The sequence below is a fragment of the Pinus tabuliformis genome, chromosome 9, assembly GCF_031772625.1.
Source record: "Pinus tabuliformis cultivar Carrire ecotype Pingquan chromosome 9, CPIR1, whole genome shotgun sequence".
In the NCBI taxonomy this organism is placed as follows: domain Eukaryota; kingdom Viridiplantae; phylum Streptophyta; class Pinopsida; order Pinales; family Pinaceae; genus Pinus; species Pinus tabuliformis.
In genome coordinates this window covers 939,116,635-939,136,011 of record NC_142307.1, presented here as the reverse complement: position 1 = coordinate 939,136,011, position 19,377 = coordinate 939,116,635, and positions in this window count along the sequence as shown.

The following is a 19,377-nucleotide window of genomic DNA, read 5'->3' as shown; positions in this document are numbered from 1 at the left end:
GCTGACTCCCCATAAAGGCTTGTCACCATGGCAGTATATTTTCTATAGTCTCCATCTCCAACACCAATTCTTGTATCCTCCTGGTTTCCAGCAGAGTAATTGGTTCCAGAGGCGTCCTCTGTGGAATTACTGTTTCTTGTCTCACAGCCCTCTACAACCCCACATTCAGACAATGGCTCTCTTAAACCTTTTCTGTACCTAGAGGAACCATCAACCGTTTTCAGTGGCATATAGCTTGGCTTATGGCCACTGAAACTACTGTTTATGGATGACATCATGCTTGTATTAATAGAACTTGAATCATTAAGTTGAAATCTTTTTTTTTTTTTAAATACACTCGGTTCTCTTATCCATATCAGCAATCTCAGAAGAAATTAGACACCCATTCATTCCTTTTGGGGAGCCAGAGTCAGGATTCTCATCTGATGCCTTGATAGGCACTTTAAGATCAGCTGATGGACTACATATTTCTTGTCCATGTATTGGTTCAGTTGATGCGACCAAGCCTAGCTGTGATTCCTTTGTAATATGCCTATCTGTTTCCTTACACATATGAGAAATACCTGTCCACTCACCGGCATGCACCTCTGACTTTTGTCCTCCAAGGTCATCCCCCAACTCCATGGGTTCTGCAGCTTCAGCTATTGTTTCTAACTCTGAATCTTTTTCTTTTGGAGAAGAATGGATACAAGTGGGTGGAACATCTTCAGCATAGTGCACAGACGTTTCTTCTGCATCAAGGCAGCTTTTATTGCTTGAGCTCTCAAGGTAACTTGGCTTAGAAACACCTTCCTCCATCAGTCAAACCAAATAAAGCATTTATCATCATACTAGTGATTAGAAGTCTATGTACATTCTGGGAAGTAATCCGGAACTCTGAACTGAGTTGAATCAAGCGGTCGATATACGCATATGCAACTACAAAAACAGAGGGACTACAGTGCACATACTTGAAAATCCTCTCCAAATACACCGCTGATACTTTAAATATGCTAAAATAACTCGAGGCGGAGCTGACCAGTTTGTATTTGGAGGAGTAATTCTGGATCATACTGCAACAGTCTGATCAAGGCGGAATTACCTTAACTAATACGACCACCTTTCCGGCAAAGATAAGCAAATTTCGACCATGTGTCTCTGTCTTTTGTCGGTGGAAGAACTAATGAACGAACAGCTAGTACCGTTTGCCACATCTTAACATTTCGTTTGTCAAAGCTCATTACTGACACGTACACGATCCCACAATCATGTATACTTGAAGATGACATATGCACTACCTTTTAGTCGATAACCAGCTTCTACTTCATGAGAGGAATTCACACTTATACAAGCATTTTTATCCTGAGAAACGTTCTTATCATCATAAAGAGCCTGAAGAACCTCAGACAACGGTGGAGCTGACACCATCGCCTTGATATCTTCAATCTTATCTGAAAGATCTGACATTAGACCTTTGAGCACATCAATCTCATCATCCACGGCAGTTGTAGCCAGTGTACCAGTATGGAGATCTCCCTTGGGAACATTATTTGTCTGTGCATATTTGCCAGAACTTTCACCTTGTCTCAGCTTCATTTGTATACAAGCTGGGATCTTAAATAACTTAGTGCATTTGAGGACTTTTATCCTGGTTAACAAGCTTTAACTCAGATGAATTACAAACTTCACCATCAATTTGCAGAAACAGGCATTTCTATGCATATATCATATTCCCACAGAACCCATAGGAGACAAAGGTGATATGGGTGAGCTATGATTTCGGACAAATCCCCAATTTCGTAGCGCAGCCAGTGCTTACTATGAATTATGCGCTACGAAACCACCTAAACATTTTGCGCTGCAAAACTGCTAAAAGAGTTCATGTGCTCATTTGCAGACATTTAGCATTGAAATTTTGTCAGTGATAACACCTTAAACCTTTAAAAAGTCAACATGGAAGCAGTGATGGGCGGGGATGAATAGTTTGGGCAACATTACTCTGTTTAAAAGCCAGAGCAGTCATATTAAAGCCATTCAATGATTCAGCAGCAGCATTTAATCAACAGTATGGCCAAGGAGGAGCAGGACACTGCCGATCAAATCAAAGCATTCAGTGGTTATGGGTTTTACCCATATTTCATTCCACCTGCCCAAAGAAGGACCGCAGAGAGCTAGAGGGAGGCAAATCCATTTATAGCATAGCCAGATTCGTATCAAGGGCCCATTCCTGAATGTAAATGTTGTTGGACCTCATTTATTGATTCCTACACGCATAACCAGGTGAGCAATTTTCTAAACAAACTCTATATATACCCAGAACAGAGATGTAATGGATTGATGAGTGTTTGATGAATGAGAGCTTATTGTAGCCTTTTAACTTCTAGAGACTGTTAATACTATGAGACCTGTAGTTTCTGGTCTTGATTTTCATTAATACAAGCTTCTTTTGCTATCACCTGCTCGCTTTTCACTTCTTCTATGTTCTAGGCTCTGCCTGCTTTGCATTTAGTTGATGTGCTGTGAATATTTGGAATTTGAGGGGCTGTCATCCCACCTCTATGTTAAAATTTAGTGGTTCATTGAAAATTGTTTGCAGGTTGCTATTGTTCTAATAATAGAGAGCTGTCATCCTCGCGGTCTATTGAATAATAGTCTTACAGATCCTCTAACTGGTTGCAGCTAGCCATCGCAGAGCACTGTGCATCTGCTGGTGCAATCAGTCTTCTCCATCATCACTTTTACTTTAAGCTGCGAGTAGTTGGTGGTTGAAAGCCTTGTAGTTTGGGGATCTTCACCCATGTCTGGGGCAAATCATAATAGGAGTGGTTATTTGACTTAAAGGTGCTGCACATCTTCCATTTATCCATCATTTTATCCAACAAAACTGTTGAATTTTTAATGTTCCTGAGCATCACTAATATACAACCTAGGTGAGTTTCTTGGGGTGATAACATTAATTGGCGCCGTTGCCGGGGAAAGGAGAATCGAAGCTCAGCTTCCCTGGGAGAACGACACAGCTTCAAACTTTGATGACAGACAAAGTTTTGAACACAGATTTTGGTTGTAATCATCTGTCTGGCGACTCCACTGGGGGAAGGCCATCCTTTGGCGACTCCACATTGAAGTTCTAGCGCAGTTTGTGAGGCATACTAAAAGAAATCCGTAGAAGTCTCCAGCTGTTCTAGTGCCTGACCCTGAAAAGATTGTTAACCCGAAGAAAACATCGCAAAAAGGAGCATCAGGATCAGGTAAGCCCAAGAAGTCTTATTTGTCTCTGCATGAGGAGTTTTTAGTTGAAGATACACAATTTGAAGACTTAGAGCCTAGTATCGTTAAGGAAGAAATACCTGCAGAGATTCATAAAGCTCCTTCTCCATTTAGTTCCCCTTTGAATCTGAGTCCGAAGAAAGTTTCCCATACTGTCCTAAACATCCCAATATCTTTCCCATCCATTACATTATCTCATACTGCTCCATCTGTTAGTATTCCTCCACATATTCCAAACATGGCAGGACAGCAAGCACCTACTAGGAATGAAAGGATTGTTGCTGCTAGATATGGACCTTTGATATTGCCTACACCTTTAAATGCCATGCCTACAGGAGAATATCAAAAATATATGCCCAAATTTACTGGAACAGAGGGAGTGACAGCAGAAGAACATCTTGAAGCTTTTTACAGTTATGCTGATAATTTAGACATAAGTGAGAATGATGTATGGTTGAGAGTTTTTGTCCAAAATCTTGATGGAGAAGCTAGGAAGTGGTTTAGAGAATTACCCCAGAGATCTATAACAGATATAGAAGCATTAGATGAGGCATTTTTGAAGCAATGGGGAGATAAGAAGGACTTGCTGTATTATCATACAGAGTTTGGAAACTTGAAAAGAGAAAAGGGTGAGTCTTTGCCTGACTTCAATAAAAGATTTAATAGAATGTATAGTAAAATACCAGCTGAGGTAAAGCCTACCCCTACTGCTGCCAAACTCACATATGCCAATGCTTTTGATTCTGACTTTTGCTTATTGTTGAGAGAAAGACGATGTGCTACGCTGGGTGATATGCAAGAGGCAGCCTTAGAGGTGGAATCAGATATTATGGCAGCAGAAAAGTTAGAGAGTCAAGGTGACAGAAGAAGGCCGAGAGGTGAGGCTTCTTCTTCCACTGCATCAACTTCCGAGCCTAAGTTAGACAAAATGACCAAAATGATAGAGTCATTGGCTGCTGAAATTTCTAAGTTAAAGGTTGAGCAGACATCAGGCAAAACAAGGCAGCAAAACACTTTTGTCCCAAGAAATCCAAACCCATTCAGAAAAGCAAATGAGCAGCTACAGATTATGCAAAGGGGTGAAGAAGCAAGAGAAGATCATAAAGTAAAAGCTCCCTTTCAGAATGCAGTCATGGAGGGGGAACAATCTGAAGAAGATGAGGATGAAATTCACTGCTTGGAGGATAAAGGTAGTGCTGCATTTTTAACATTGGCCGAATATGAAGAGTCATTGCTGCAAGAGCAAAACAGCCAGAGGTGGGACAGTGGTGCCGTTCTGCAATATGGTGAGCGGTAGCAAAGATATAATCTAAGATCCAATGCAAAGAATGTAAAAGAAAATGTTGTGCAAGAAGCAGCTGCTCAAACAGTGCCACACAATAGCAGGCAAAGAAGACCAGCAGCTGATCCGGTCACCCTCAAAGCTCTAGTTCAAGAGGTAAAAACTGCTGATAAAGTATTCTCTTCCTTTAGTTTTGAGTCAGAAATTCAGAAATTGAAAATATCCATGCCTCTGGCGGAGTTGGTGAAGAGTGAATTATTTAGGAAGCCCATCCTTGAGGTCCTTGAACTAGAGCCTAAACAAACCTCCATTGATTCTGTCAATTTGCAAGATGACAAGCCTGCTATCGTGCTTAGCCTCATGGTTGAACCTGCTGATAATAGTTCTCCATATTTCTATGTTTCATTAACTATTCATGATAAAATCCTTCACAATTGCCTGCTAAACACAGGGGCCAGCCACAATTTAATGCCTAAAACTGTCATGGAAGAGTTAGGCCTTGATATCACCAGACCCTATCATGATTTGTTCTCATTTGATTCAAGGAAGGTAAAATGCCTTGGATTAATTAAGGATCTAGCCATTACCTTAACCCAGCTACCCATGAAGAGTATGATGATGGATATAGTGGTGGCCGATGTTCCTCCTAAGTTTGGTATGCTGTTGTCTAGAGGGTGGATTAAGAGACTAGGAGGGACATTGCAGAATGATTTATCTTATGCAACTGTTCCAGTGTTTGGAGGAGAAAGCAGGAGGTTGTATAGAGAAGCACAGCTGGCATATGTTATTAGTGATGAGAAGAATCCTACAAACCATCCCATATATGCAGTGGACACTGATTTTGGAGCTTGCATTCTCCAAATAGAAGAATCTCAGAAGGCTGCATTGCAGATCAAGAAACCAACAGCTCAGGATGAGCATGATACAGGAGGTCGGATTTGGGAGATGTTCTTTGATGGAGCATGTACTAAGGAGACTGCAGGAGCAGGGGTGGTGCTAGTATCTCCACAACAAGAAACAATTCAGTTGTCTCTAAAGCTAGTTTTTCAGGTGACAAACAACATAGCAGAATATGAAGCACTGTTGTTGGGCCTTCATGAAGCCAAAGATAGAGGAATAAAAAATCTGAAGGTATTTGGAGATGCTGATCTGATAATTCAGCAAGTAAACAGAAGGTTCCAAGCAAAGCATCCAAGGCTGAAAGCTTATAGAGATGAGGTATGGAGAGTCAAAGAGTTCTTTGATTTTTTCTGCATTTCATATATTCCTAGAGCCCAAAATCAGCTTGTTGATTCCCTTGCTGTCTCTGCTAGTTTGTTCATCCCTCCATCGCCTCCCAAACTAGTTTATGAGGTACAAATGAAGTATAGACCCTCTGTGCCTGATAATGTACACCATTGGAAGGTTTTTGATGATGATGATGAGTTAAGTAGGTTCCTTCAAGTCATTGATGAGTTCTCTAAAATGCAAATTGATCAAAACAATGATGCTTTGTTAGAAGATCCCAAGTCCCAGCTTAGAAATAAAATTGGCAAGAATAGCATAGTCCAGCTTCCTAGTAACCATATTCCTAAGGGTCTAATTCCTCTTGAGAGATTGTTTTACCACAATGATGTGCCTTACAAAGCTGCCCAAAAAGAAGATCAGTATGAAGTTTGCAAGCATGATATAGGAGGTCCAGGTCAGCCCAAATTCATAAATCTGTCCACTAATCTATCTGCTGATCAAAGTGTTGAATATTGCAAATTAATGAGGCAATTTACTGATGTGTTCGCTTGGGAGTACAGTGATCTGAAAACATATGACAAGAATATAATTCAGCACAAAATTCCACTTGAGAAAGGCGCTACTCCTTTCAAACAGAAGCTGAGGCCAATGAATCCTGTGCTCCTTCCTCTGGTTGAGAAAGAAATTAAAAAGTTGCTAGCTGCTAAGATTATAGTGCCTCTCAGATATTCTAAATGGGTGGCCAATCTGGTTGTTGTGAGGAAGAAGAATGGAGAAATCAGACTGTGTGTTGATTTCAGGAATCTAAATAAATGCTCCAAAAAATATAATTATCCCTTGCCAAAAATGGAGCATTTGTTGCAGCAAGTCTCAGGTGCCAAAGTGATGTCTTTCATAGATGGGTTTTCAGGCTTCAATCAAATCGTTGTGCATCTAGATGATCAAGAAAATACAGCATTTACCATTCCTTGGGGCACGTTCATGTATGCAAAAATGCCATTTGGGCTAATGAATGTTGGAGCCACCTTTCAGCGCGCTATGGATATTGCTTTTGTGGGTGAAAAGGATAAATTCGTGTTGATATATCTTGATGACATAACTGTTTATTCTGGAAGCCACCATGATCATTTACAACATTTAAGAAAGGTGTTTTTGAAGTGCAGAAGGTTTGGGATTTCACTCAATCCCAAAAAATCCCAATTCGCTTTAGAAGAAGGCAAACTGTTGGGACATGTAGTGTCTGCTGCAGGTGTTCAGATTGACCCAGAAAGAGTCAAAGCAATTCAGTCCTTGACTCTTCCAAGATCAAAGAAAGATATACAGTCTTTTCTTGGCAAAATCAACTTTGTAAGGAGGTTCATTCCTAATTTTGCAGAGCTAGTCAAGCACATAACCTCCATGTTGAAAAAGGGAGCAGAGGTGAAGTGGACTGATGCGGCTAGAAGATCTTTTGAGTCCATTAAAATGGCTATTGTGCAAGATCCTACTTTAATAAGTCCTGACTATAGCAAGGAGTTTCATCTGTTCTCATTTGCCTCTAAGGATACCATTGCAGCTGTCCTATTGCAGCAAGATGAAGTAGGCCAAGAGCATCCAGTTGCCTTCTTCAGCAAAAATCTGAGGGATGCTGAACTAAGGTATGAAATCATTGAAAAGCAGGCTTATGCCCTTATCAAATCTTTGAAGGCTTTCAGAGTTTACATCTTGCACTCCAAAATAGTTGCATACGTGCCTTCTGCTGCAATAAAGGATGTTTTAATACAGCCTGATGCTGATGGAAAAAGAGCGAAATGGATTGCAAAAATGATAGAATTCAACATAGAGCTGAAGCCCACCAGGCTGGTAAGAGGTCAGGGGCTTGCTAAACTGTTGGCTGAAGAAAATTGCAGGTCTTTGGACATTGATTTCTTGTTCAATGTAGCAGAAAATGGTCTAATGGAAGAGCATGAAACAGCTGAAATGCAAAGAGGACAATCAGTGGCCAAAAACCTAGCTTCATGTAGCTGGTATGCTGCAATAATTAATTTCCTGCTAAAGCTAGAAGTTCCTTCAGAATTTTCTCAAAGTCAAGCAAGAACGTTAAAGCTCAAGGCAACGAAATATTGCATCAATGGTAGCTTGCTTTATTGGAGGGATCCATCTGGAGTGCTTTTAAGATGCCTGGATAAACAGCAGTCAATAGAAGTTATGCAGCAGTTCCATGACAACATGTGTGGAGGACATCATTATTGGAGAACTACAGCCCAAAAGATTCTCAGAGCCGGGTATTATTGGCCCTCTTTATTTTCTGATGTATTTGCTTTTGTTAAATCTTGTGACAGGTGCCAGAGATTTGAAGGTAAGCAGCAGTTGAAATCCCTGCCCCTAAAGCCAATCATTGCAAAAGGACCTTTTCAGCAGTGGGGCTTGGATTTCATTGGTGAAATCAACCCACATTCCAGTGGCCAGCACAGGTGGATATTAGTCGCCACTGATTATTTTACAAAATGGATTGAAGCAATCCCAACAAGGAAGGCTGATCATAATGTGGTAATGAAATTTTTATCAGAAAACATTTTCAGCAGATTTGGTTGCCCACATAAGCTTATAACAGATAATGCAGCAGCCTTCAAGGCTAAGGAGTTGGTGGAAATGTGTGATTCAATGGGCATTAAACTTGTTCATTCCACCTCCTATTACCCCCAAGGGAATGGTCTAGCAGAGTCCTCTAATAAAAGTCTGATCAGGATTATAAAGAAGCTGTTAGAGGAAAATAAGAAGAATTGGGATGCCAAGCTCAAATATGCACTTTGGGCAGATAGAGTGACCATCAAAAGATCTACAGGCTACTCTCCTTTCAAGCTGGTATATGGTACTTATGCTATTTTTCCAATTCAACTTACCCTCCCTATGGAAAAGTTGCTCCAAACAGCGTATAATGAAGAAGATGAGATGGCCAATAGAATCACTGATTTAACAGAATTATATCAGATCAGAGAGCAGCTGATTGAAAAAGCTACAGCACATCAAAAAAAGGTCAAGGAAGCCTTTGACAAGAAGACAAAAAGAGACAATTTTCAGGTTGGGGATTTGGTCATGAAATGGGATGCTTTTAAAGAAAAGAAAGGCAATCATGGGAAGTTTGATGCTCTCTGGACAGGCCCTTTCATCATTTCACAAATTCAAGGGAACAATACCTTCATACTGAAAAGTATGGGAGGAGAACCAGTCTTTGATGGCCCAGTTAATGGGCGGTTTCTGAAGAATTATGTGATTTAAGGTCTTTTGGCCTTAAAAGCTGTAAATATTCTGCTTTTATCAGTTTTTTGTGTAGCTGTAATAGACTCCATGCCCAATGGAACACTAGGAATTTTGGCTAATTTGTTTGCTGCTGGAAAGGCATCGATCTGCAGGTTCTTGAGACCTCACAGGGAGGATCTCATCCCCAGAAGGAGCCAGTGTTAGCTTTGCTGAACAAGAAATCAAAAATGGATTCAAAATGCTCTCAAAGGCTGCAAAAATGCTTATAATCATGCCAAAGGATTCATTGATGCTGTCGAAATCCTCAAATTATGGCTAAAAGCTTTCCACCGATTGAAAAAGTTGCAAGAGAAAAGCCCTTTGGTGGGTAGAAATACACTATCGGGAGGCAGAAATACCCCAAAAACTATGTAAAAACCAAGATTGCAGGCTTAAGGATCCGCTTCAATCTCAGCCGTTGGATCTGGCCGATCAACGGTCCAGATCGCGTCGGCATATCGCAATCGGAGGAGGCGGGCAGTGGCAGCGACATGAGACTTCGCCGATGAGCGATTGCCGATATCGCATCGACGTATCGCTATCGGCATTGTCAAAGGGGTGGGTGCAATCGCTGATAGGCCGGACCCGATAGCCATACAGCACTACATTTTATATTATATCGGGTCCGCGGCGGTATCGCTATCGGCCGGGGCTTTTAACATCAGTTATGTGCCGATGCGATGGGCCAGACCTGATGGATGTACAGAGCTTCATTCTATATTATTTCAAGTCCGCGCCCGGGCCATTTTTCGTGGTTTTGTGGCGGTTTTGCATGTATTTGTCAAATATTAAGAAACAAAGGAGGGCCTGTTTAAATGTGCATTTCAAGCCAAAGGCGGACCCGATGGTAAATAAAACTATGCCTGAAACCTTTAAAAAGTCAACATGGAAGCAGTGATGGGTGGGGATGAATAGTTTGGGCAGCATTACTCTGTTTAAAAGCCAGAGCAGTCATATTAAAGCCATTCAATGATTCAGCAGCAGCATTTAATCAACAGTATGGCCGAGGAGGAGCAGGACACCGCCGATCAAATCAAAGCATTCAGTGGTTATGGGTTTTACCCATATTTCATTCCACCTGCCCAAAGAAGGACCGCAGAGAGCCAGAGGGAGGCAAATCCATTTACAGCACAGCCAGATTCGTATCAAGGGCCCATTCCTGAATGTAAATGTTGTTGGCCCTCATTTATTGATTCCTGCACGCATAACCAGCAGAGCAATTTTGTAAACAAACTCTATATATACCCAGAACAGAGATGTAATGGATTGATGAGTGTTTGATGAATGAGAGCTTATTGTAGCCTTTTAACTTCTAGAGACTGTTAATACTATGAGACCTGCAGTTTCTGGTCTCGATTTTCATTAATACAAGCTTCTTTTGGTATCACCTGCTCGCTTTTCACTTCTTCTATGTTCTAGGCTCTGCCTGCTTTGCATTTAGTTGATGTGCTGTGAATATTTGGCATTTGAGGGGCTGTCATCCCACCTCTATGTTAAAATTTAGTGGTTCATTGAAATTGTTTGCAGGTTGCTATTGTTCTAATAACAGAGAGCTGTCATCCTCGCTATCTATTGAATAATAGTCTTACAGATCCTCTAACTGGTTGCAGCTGGCCATCACAGAGCACTGTGCATCTGCTGGTGCAATCAGTCTTCTCCATCATCACTTTTACTTTAAGCTGCGAGTAGTTGGTGGTTGAAAGCCTTGTAGTTTGGGGATCTTCACCCATGTCTGGGGAAAATCATAATAGGAGTGGTTATCTAGCTTAAAGGTGCTGCACATCTTCCATTTATCCATCATTTTATCCAACAAAACTGTTGAATTTTTAATGTTCCTGAGCATCACTAATATACAACCTAGGTGAGTTTCTTGGGGTGATAACAGTGCCCTTACATTATTATTGTTATGTCGGCTCTGATTATGTTATGACCCCTTAGACTCCTATATATAGAAAGGATGTCTTTTCATTTGTATCATCGAAGAATTGCTCATTTGTGTAATTTAAGGAGGTTTCCCCCTCGAAGAGGCTGAATTCTAAGGCGTTGAGCTCTCTTTTCTATCTTCTTGTGAGCTGGTTTCATAACAATATCTCAATGAGTTACAGGACGACATAGTTCTGGACAGGAAGGTAAGAACTACGCATCAAGGGGATGTTGAGTACCTAAGAGTAGGACTCAAAGGTTCAAATCCAAGAAAGGCACGATGGATAGAAATTGGATAAGTGAGGGAACTATATCCTCACTTGATCAAAGCCTAAAACCAACTTTTGGTGGTATACGAGCTTTTAAGTGGGAAGGCATGATCCAAAATGGATCTTGAAACCTCTAAGTCTTCAAATATCAGAAACAGAGTATCGCAGAGAAACATTGAAGGAATGGAGGAAAACAAAATTAAACAAAGAATGAAGTCTCGATTGCACCAGAGTTGTCGGATCAGCCAGATCAACAGACAAGATTAAATCGGGATATCGTATGGGGAGAAAGCAAGCGTTGTGTTCATACCTTAGCTGTCAGGGAATTGTGATTGCGGTTAGCGATATAACACAGACCATGGATCAAGCGCACAGATCAATGGTGGGGATAAATAATCGATATTGCATTGCTATAAACTAAAGGGAGGACTTAACACACGTGGACCCGAAGGAGTTATGAAATAAAATAGCAAAGTATTTGAGTTCCGTGGTAAGTGGTATTTCGGGTGGGCTTCAGGCGGTAAGCAGTATTGGAGAGGTTCCGCCCAATTCCATACATCGGCCGACACGTAGCACACCGAAGGAGAGAGAAAATCTCTTTTTCGGGTGGGTAATGGGTCAAAATAGACTATCTCACCCTAAAGAATAGAATATCAACGCCCCTAAAGCTTCATCCCCTACCAAGCGTGCCTCCAATGCTCATTCCTCAACTAGGGGAAAAAAGGAGTTAGACCATAGGAGCCATAAAAAATTTGTAGCCTTAATGGAAGCAACAAGAACAAGAGTGGATCCCATTTCTGAAGAGAGGGATCGAGATTTAGAGCCAATGGTAAGAAAAACTGGGATCGAGGACTTGGAGAAAGCTAGAGATGGAGGATGCTCCACTAAATAATGAATAATGAGTGTGTTGAATTGAAAGAAGAGGGAGTCTTTCTTCCCCTCATGAAAGGAACCTGAAATCATCATAATACATCTCAATGGATGATAAATTAGATGTGGAACCAAATAAAGAATTGGAGAAAACAAAAATAGGAAGGAGAGCTAGGAAAATGAAAAATAAGGATGTATGAATAGAATAAGCAGAATGGGACAAGGAAAGAGGAACCTATTCCATAATAGATTTATCTTTAGTAAAAGGACAAAAAATTCCCAAGAAAGAAGAATAACAACCCCTAGTAGGATGGGGGTCAAACATCTAGAGTAAGTACTGAATATAATTTCTTGTATTGTAGAGGAATGGGTAGAATAAAATGAGAAGTGGGGATTAAAATCTTGATAGTGACAAAATAACCCCATATTCTTTTACTCTATGAAAACAAATTGAGGGAAAAGGATGCCTTAGTGAGAGAAATTTATTTTAGAAAAGAAGTAATGGCAATAGAATAGGATAAAGAGGAGTGTCTAGTGGGATGTGTACATTATGAATTGGTGGATATCTCAAGCTAGTGCATGGGGAGAAGGAGCCTCATTGGCTAGAATCAAGGTTTATTCATCTCCCATCAAATAAAGTTTGTAATATAATGAGTGTGTACATGTTGCTCGAGTCTTATGAAGAAAAAAATATTTGTTGGAAATCATTACTGAATTTAAGCAAAAAGGGTGGACAAGGAATTGCATCATGGGAGGGGGTCTTAATGTGACTCTCTACCCATGGGTGGAAAAAGGGGGAAGTATAGTTAGATATCCTTTCAGAAAAAACTATAGGACATAATTTGTCAACTTGACCTTCTTGAATGTAAACCCCCAAATTCCAAATTCACATGTAGAAATAAAAGGGTCGATCTCGATCATATCTCTGCTAAGAAGGATCGCTTCTTGGTGAAAAGATCCTTCTTCGAGAAATGATTTTCTCTCTCTTCTTATCATTTGGCTTGGAGTGGTTTTGACCATAGGACTATAAAACTTTTATTTTTCTACAGGAGGATTTTGGGTCTATTCCATTTCATTTCAATCTTTTGTGGGTCTCAAATATGAGCTTCTTTGAAGTTGTAACGAAAACCTAGTCTTGATGGATAGTGGGTTCCCTAATTTATAATTAGGAGAAGAAGATTAAAGCCACCAAATCAACATTGAAAAAATGGGGAAAATAAGATTGCAATAAAAAATAGAATGGTACAACACAGAAAAGTAAATTTAGAAAAAAAAAATTGGCAAGTGGACATAGGATCAAACCTTCATTATTAAAAAAGAGAAGAATTTTATAGGCCACACAAAGCCTTGAAGTAAGAGGAGGAACTATGTAGACTAAAGTCAAGAAGTTTATGGTTAAAATATGGGGATAGGCATACTAATTTTTTTAGTAAATAGGCCAAAATGAGATAATGGTAGAACAATGTAAAAACCATTGAGGTTAATGGGAACTCTCTATATTCCTTCAAGGAGATCAAAGGTACAACCCTTCAGTACTTTGAGACACTCTACCAAGAGAAACAAGGAGCCACCCCCAGAATGCATAAGTGATATTGGAGCACATTCCAATGATAATTAAAAACGAGGGAAATGTGGAACCAATGAAGGATATCACTAAGAAGGAGATTCATGATATTATATGGTTATTTGGTCCTGATGAAGATCCAGGCCTAGATGGATTCATGGGCCACTTTTATCAAAAGTGTTGGCATTTTATCAAGTTTGATATTTGCAAAACGGAGGGCTTTGTGCATAAATCTGAATGAATGGGTGGTGGAATCAACTCATTATTTTTTGCTTTAATCCCCAAGGAAGTCATCTATGCTTCTTTTTCCACATTCCATCCTATTTCCTTATGTAATATGTCTTAACTAATCATTTCGAAAATTATTTCCTACATATTAAAGCCTCGCCTCCCTCACCTTATTTATGATAATGAAGGGGGTTTCATTAGCAAAAGATAGATAGTGGACAATATTGTCTTGGTTCAAGAATAAATTTTCTCTAGTAAAAGCATAGGAGAAAAAAGAAATGGTCATCAAGCTTGACACAACTAATGAATTTGACCAAGTTAGACACTCCTTTCTGTTCAACATCCTCAAAAAAAAATTCTTTAGAGAGAAATATCTCTCTTGGATTGTTACTTGTATATCGTCATCATGGATCTTCGATTTTGTGAATAGTCATGCTACTAGTTTCTTCAAAGCCATACATGGTTTAAGGCAAGGGTTCTCACTCTCCCCCTTGATTTATATCCTTGTGGTAGAATCTCCAAGTAGGAAACTATATTATCAAAGATGTACAAATTCTCTTCCAGGCATCTAAGGGAATAAAAATAAAAATCACTTGCAATTTCGCTAATGAAACCATTCTTCTAGGAAGACATTCCTTCATATTTTCTTCTAGATCCATATTAGTTATCGATAAATTTACTACAACATTAGGTGGGTTAACTAATGAGAAGACAATTCACCTATATGCGTGAAATATCAATACGAAGATCCAATATTGGCTCAACCTGGTGAGCTATCTTATTTAGTAAAATCTATTCTTTCTCCCCCCCCCCCCCCCCCACTCTTATCAATTTTCTTCCCTCTTGGATATTGTCGGGATTTTTTATTCAATGACTCAACAAATATAGAATTTCTTATGGAAATGGGAGAAGTATAATTCCAAGAAATTTCAATTGATAAATAATTGGAAAACTATGCATAGAAATAAAAGTGTACCTTTCATCATTACAATCACCCATGCTTCATAAAGTCTGCAAATTCTCAAATTTGAGATTGTAACAACCTTGGGTTATATTTCCATGTAAAAAGGAAAAAATCAACTAGGGTCATGGTACATGTATTCCAAGCTAAATGGTGGGGGGGGGGGGGTTCATTACATTGGGAATCACTTGTGGTTAATTAATGACTACGAAAAATGGCGTTGGCATTGGCAAAAGGCAAAGGACAATAAATGGCAATTAATTCAAGAAATAAAGGAAAATAGGAGAAAAGGAAGATGAAGAGACAAGAATATGCATGCAAGGGAAATTAAAGAGAAAATAAAGGAAAATGAAAGAAAAGAGGAAAGGAAAAGGAAGAGACACCAAAAAACATTGAAAAAAAGGTATCTAAGAATTAGTCGACAAATTTTGATCGGTTTTCATCTTTGACAACTTAGTTTTGATAAGGAAAAAATTGAACTCTAAGAGGAGAGGGAGATAACTTAGACACAAGGAAGCAAGCAAGAAAAGGACAAGCAAAGGAAAGCAAGGGAGTGCAAGAGGAAGTTTGGACAACAACAAGTAAGGGTAGAAAACAGTTGTGGATTTGTCGGTAATGATGTGCATGTGTGATTTATCATGTTGAGATTTGATGCATGGCCTATGCATTGGTTTATTTTTCACGTTTGTTGTCATTGGCAGGGGATTTTCCTCGATTTGACAAAAATTTCCAAGGGATGAGGGTGGAGATGGTTTTCTCTTAGAACTCTTGACAGGTGGGTGGAGATAGGAAAATTTGTCTATGTATGGTGAAGAAAATCTGATGCATCCAAGATTGTTTGGTTTTGGTGATTTCTGGACTGGTTTACGTGAAATCATTGTGGTTGAGGGTTGATGTTGTTTAACCTTTGAAAGCCTTGGTTGGTTCTATTTTGGTTTATCCCATGTGATCCCACATTCATTCTTGGAATATGGCATGGTGTGATTCACTGAAAGAGAGATTTGGTCCAGCCCAATCTATGGTCGGGTGGTACGTGGAAATCCCTAACTTGGTTGGATTTATGCATATGTTATTATGTGTTATTTATTACTGAGATAAATTAGCACATGCGTTTGTTATTTTGTTGATTTTATGATTGGTTTGTCATGGCTTCATTATGGTTAAATATTGGTTACATCCATGGTATAACTCTTGGTATATGATGTGTTATTGTTATGGTTCTATTCCATGGTTTGAAAGGCTCTTGGTTATTTATATGAATGCATGAGATAAAAATTGTTTGTTATAGCTAGCATGGGAGGGAAGTGAATCTTCTTGATTATCGTTAGATGATTTAATAAATTAGTGAACATATATGCATTCATGAGCTACATGTACTTTGTCTACAAAGTGTTTGCATAAATGACTATTGTGTGTTTTGTAAGCTTGAGCATGATTAGAGTCTGGAAATTGATTTTGAAGGCTCTTGTGGTTATATGATAGATTTCTTGGCAATTTTGGGCAGTTGGCCTTGAAATTCTAGAATAAATTCCCTGGCTGCATGGAGAATGGTCTGTGAGTGCATTTGTAGCCACATGGAGGAAGGCACGCACGTGTGAATGAAGCCTTCTAGTAGCATGCACAACTTGGCATGCATGTGGATAGGTGCAAAGTCAGTTAAAATCAAAGTTCTAGCAAAGGGAAGGATCACTAGTGGGTGTTGTTTGACCTTTGGGTGATCAAGTGCCCCTGGGAGGTTGTAGTAAATTTTCAGGATGTTAGGACCCACTTCCACAACTGGAACTTGGTTGTTGGGTCATGAATAGTAACTCTGATCTCATGTTTACGCTGGTGAGCTTATAAAATAAGGTAAATGTGAGGTGGGGTGTTATAAAGATCATTGATTTTTTCCACATCAAATGAAATCTCAACACTATTGTAGATTTGCTGGAAAATTGTGGAGCGAGTCTCAATCAAGGGGAGATGGGACAAGATGCCTCAAGGAGGGTAAATCAAAATATCCCATAAGTAAAGAAACTATAACATTATTAACAGAGGATTCATCTCTAATAACAAGAATTGAAGGTTTAAAGTTTCAAATTCCAAATCAGATTAATAATCCTCCTAATATTGATTTATTTGTCTTCAATTAAACTTGATCATTGGGTTTGTGTGCTCGCATCAAGGGATCACATGTCCAACACTAGGATTCAAGATAGATGGAAATATACCTTCAACCATGTTAAATATAAAGGGACATGAAGAGACGCTAGGAGACCTTTAATTCAAACTCAAGGTTAAAAAATGGTTGATGTAATGTGTCTCTTGTTATGGATATTGATCTATATGATTTTCCCCTTCATTATCTTGTGTATTCAGTCTTTTATGGAAAAAATGGTATATCTAATCTTCCTTGAGTAGATTAGGTAAGATCTAATAGTAGCCAATATTCCTATTGCTTGAAACAATTTTATATTGGTGTTCTTGATCTCTTGTGTGTAGGAAGGAAGTGCTAGGGGATGGAGTTGGATCTTTGGGGCTATATCAACCAAGATTATGCAATGAAAACTATCAAATAAATGGTAAGGGCCATATTCTCCATTCCCTTATCATGTCTTAGTATTTATTACATTTGATACAGTGGAAAATTGCATTGAAGTCTAATGTCACACATTTTGTCTTGGAAGGATGCGGAAATTTATATGTAATAGTTTGAATTTCATGGCTCTAGTATGTGTTCATTACTATATTAAGTATTTGACCACTATGGGATATGTATGTTTTTGTGAAAGCTACACCAATATTAGTCATGTAAACATAGTGTAGGCACCCTTCTCTTTTCATTGGTTTAATAGAACACTAGTTCATCTCAATCCCTGAGTTGAATCCACAGAGCTAACATTAAATAACAATGATCATCATCACTGATCCAATTCATGGATCATCCCTTCTTGTCCCCAAATTTGTATTAAATATAGGGTTGGAGTAGGCCATGAATGCTTCATCTTCGTCTTAATACAAGGACGAATTTGGTTCATATTTTCTCAAACAAGCATTAAGTCCTATTACAGATCCATTCCTTGTTCAATCATTATAGGTCTAAGACTTATGATTGAGATGAATTAAAATTTTGGAATAAAGAACATACCTCACTCTTTCCTTAGATCAAAAATTGATGCATGAAGATGTGGCCTACATAGGGCTACTGTGGCCCAAACTCAAGTTTAAATTTTACTTAGAACAAACATCAAATAAGTTCTAGTTTTTGTCTCAAATGTCAACCATATTCCTTTCTCTTCATACAACGATCCATATAAGGTTCATCCTTGACTTGATCTTCATAAAGTTGTGCTTTCTTATGTTCACAGAATAGAGGTACTTGGCCTCTTCTAGGCTTGTGAACTCCTTCACCAATTTTATCCACAACACAAGACTTATGTGATCCTCAATTATTCTTTAATAATTTTATCACAACTGGCTCCAAAAGCTAGAACATGTGGTTAGGCACTAAGGGGTCCACTTCAAATATTAGTGTGTACTAAGAACTAAAGGGACTTGAAATGTGACCTCAAGACAACCCTAACTAGGGATGAATTATTTTTAGAATATTTTCTTAGGGTTGGGATGAATAAGGCCCTATGGTTTTGTTACAGTATCAAGTTAGGGCTTTAGGACAATCCTTAAATGGTGAAATGATTTGGGTTCATGCCATTTTCCTCGATGTGAATCCATTCAGGTGTATTGAAGCAAGACATATTAGTCATAATGGCATATTCAATATTAGATTTTTCTTCTATTATGATTTTAACCCTCATTGGGTTCCCAAGCCTAGCCCTTCAAACCTCTTTAATTGCCTCAGTCTGGGTAGTAGAAAAAAATCATGTCCATTGTTTCTTTGGTAAACAAACTCCACTAAAATAATCTTAAAAAAATATTGCAAGTTTTTCTTTATTTCTTTTTTTGTTTTTTAAAATCCTTATACATACATATACATAGAAATTAAAATGCATCCTATACTTATATTTATAGATATAATAAAGTAACCTTATTCCCAAAATATTATCAATTAATATATCATTCTACCTTCATTGACAGTAATAATTCAACATCCATTTTCATTTTTATAGGCTGCAAAGGTCAAAATCCTAGGTTAGATCTACTGGATTAGATTCTCTCTTGCAACCTATGGTGAGGGAATAAATTAGTTGTATTTTATTTTTCAGTTCCAACAATAAGTGGGAGGCTTGCAAGCTTCATTAGCAAAACCTTTTTAGGCTTGCAAGCTTCATTAGCAAAACCTTTTTAATAAGCTAGGTCCAGAGGTTTTTAGAGCATGCAATATTTGAACTTTTTACATGAAGACTTGAGGGTAACCATGATATCAATTACATGAGCCCCCTCTATTCTTAGAAAAAGGAGAAGGTTAGCATTCAAAATTTGTGTCTTGAACATGATAACACTGCTAGAGTTGTCTAATAACATCTTCAACATTAACTGACTCCATTATTCAAACAATTTTCTCATTAGTTACTAGATTCCACACTGGTTA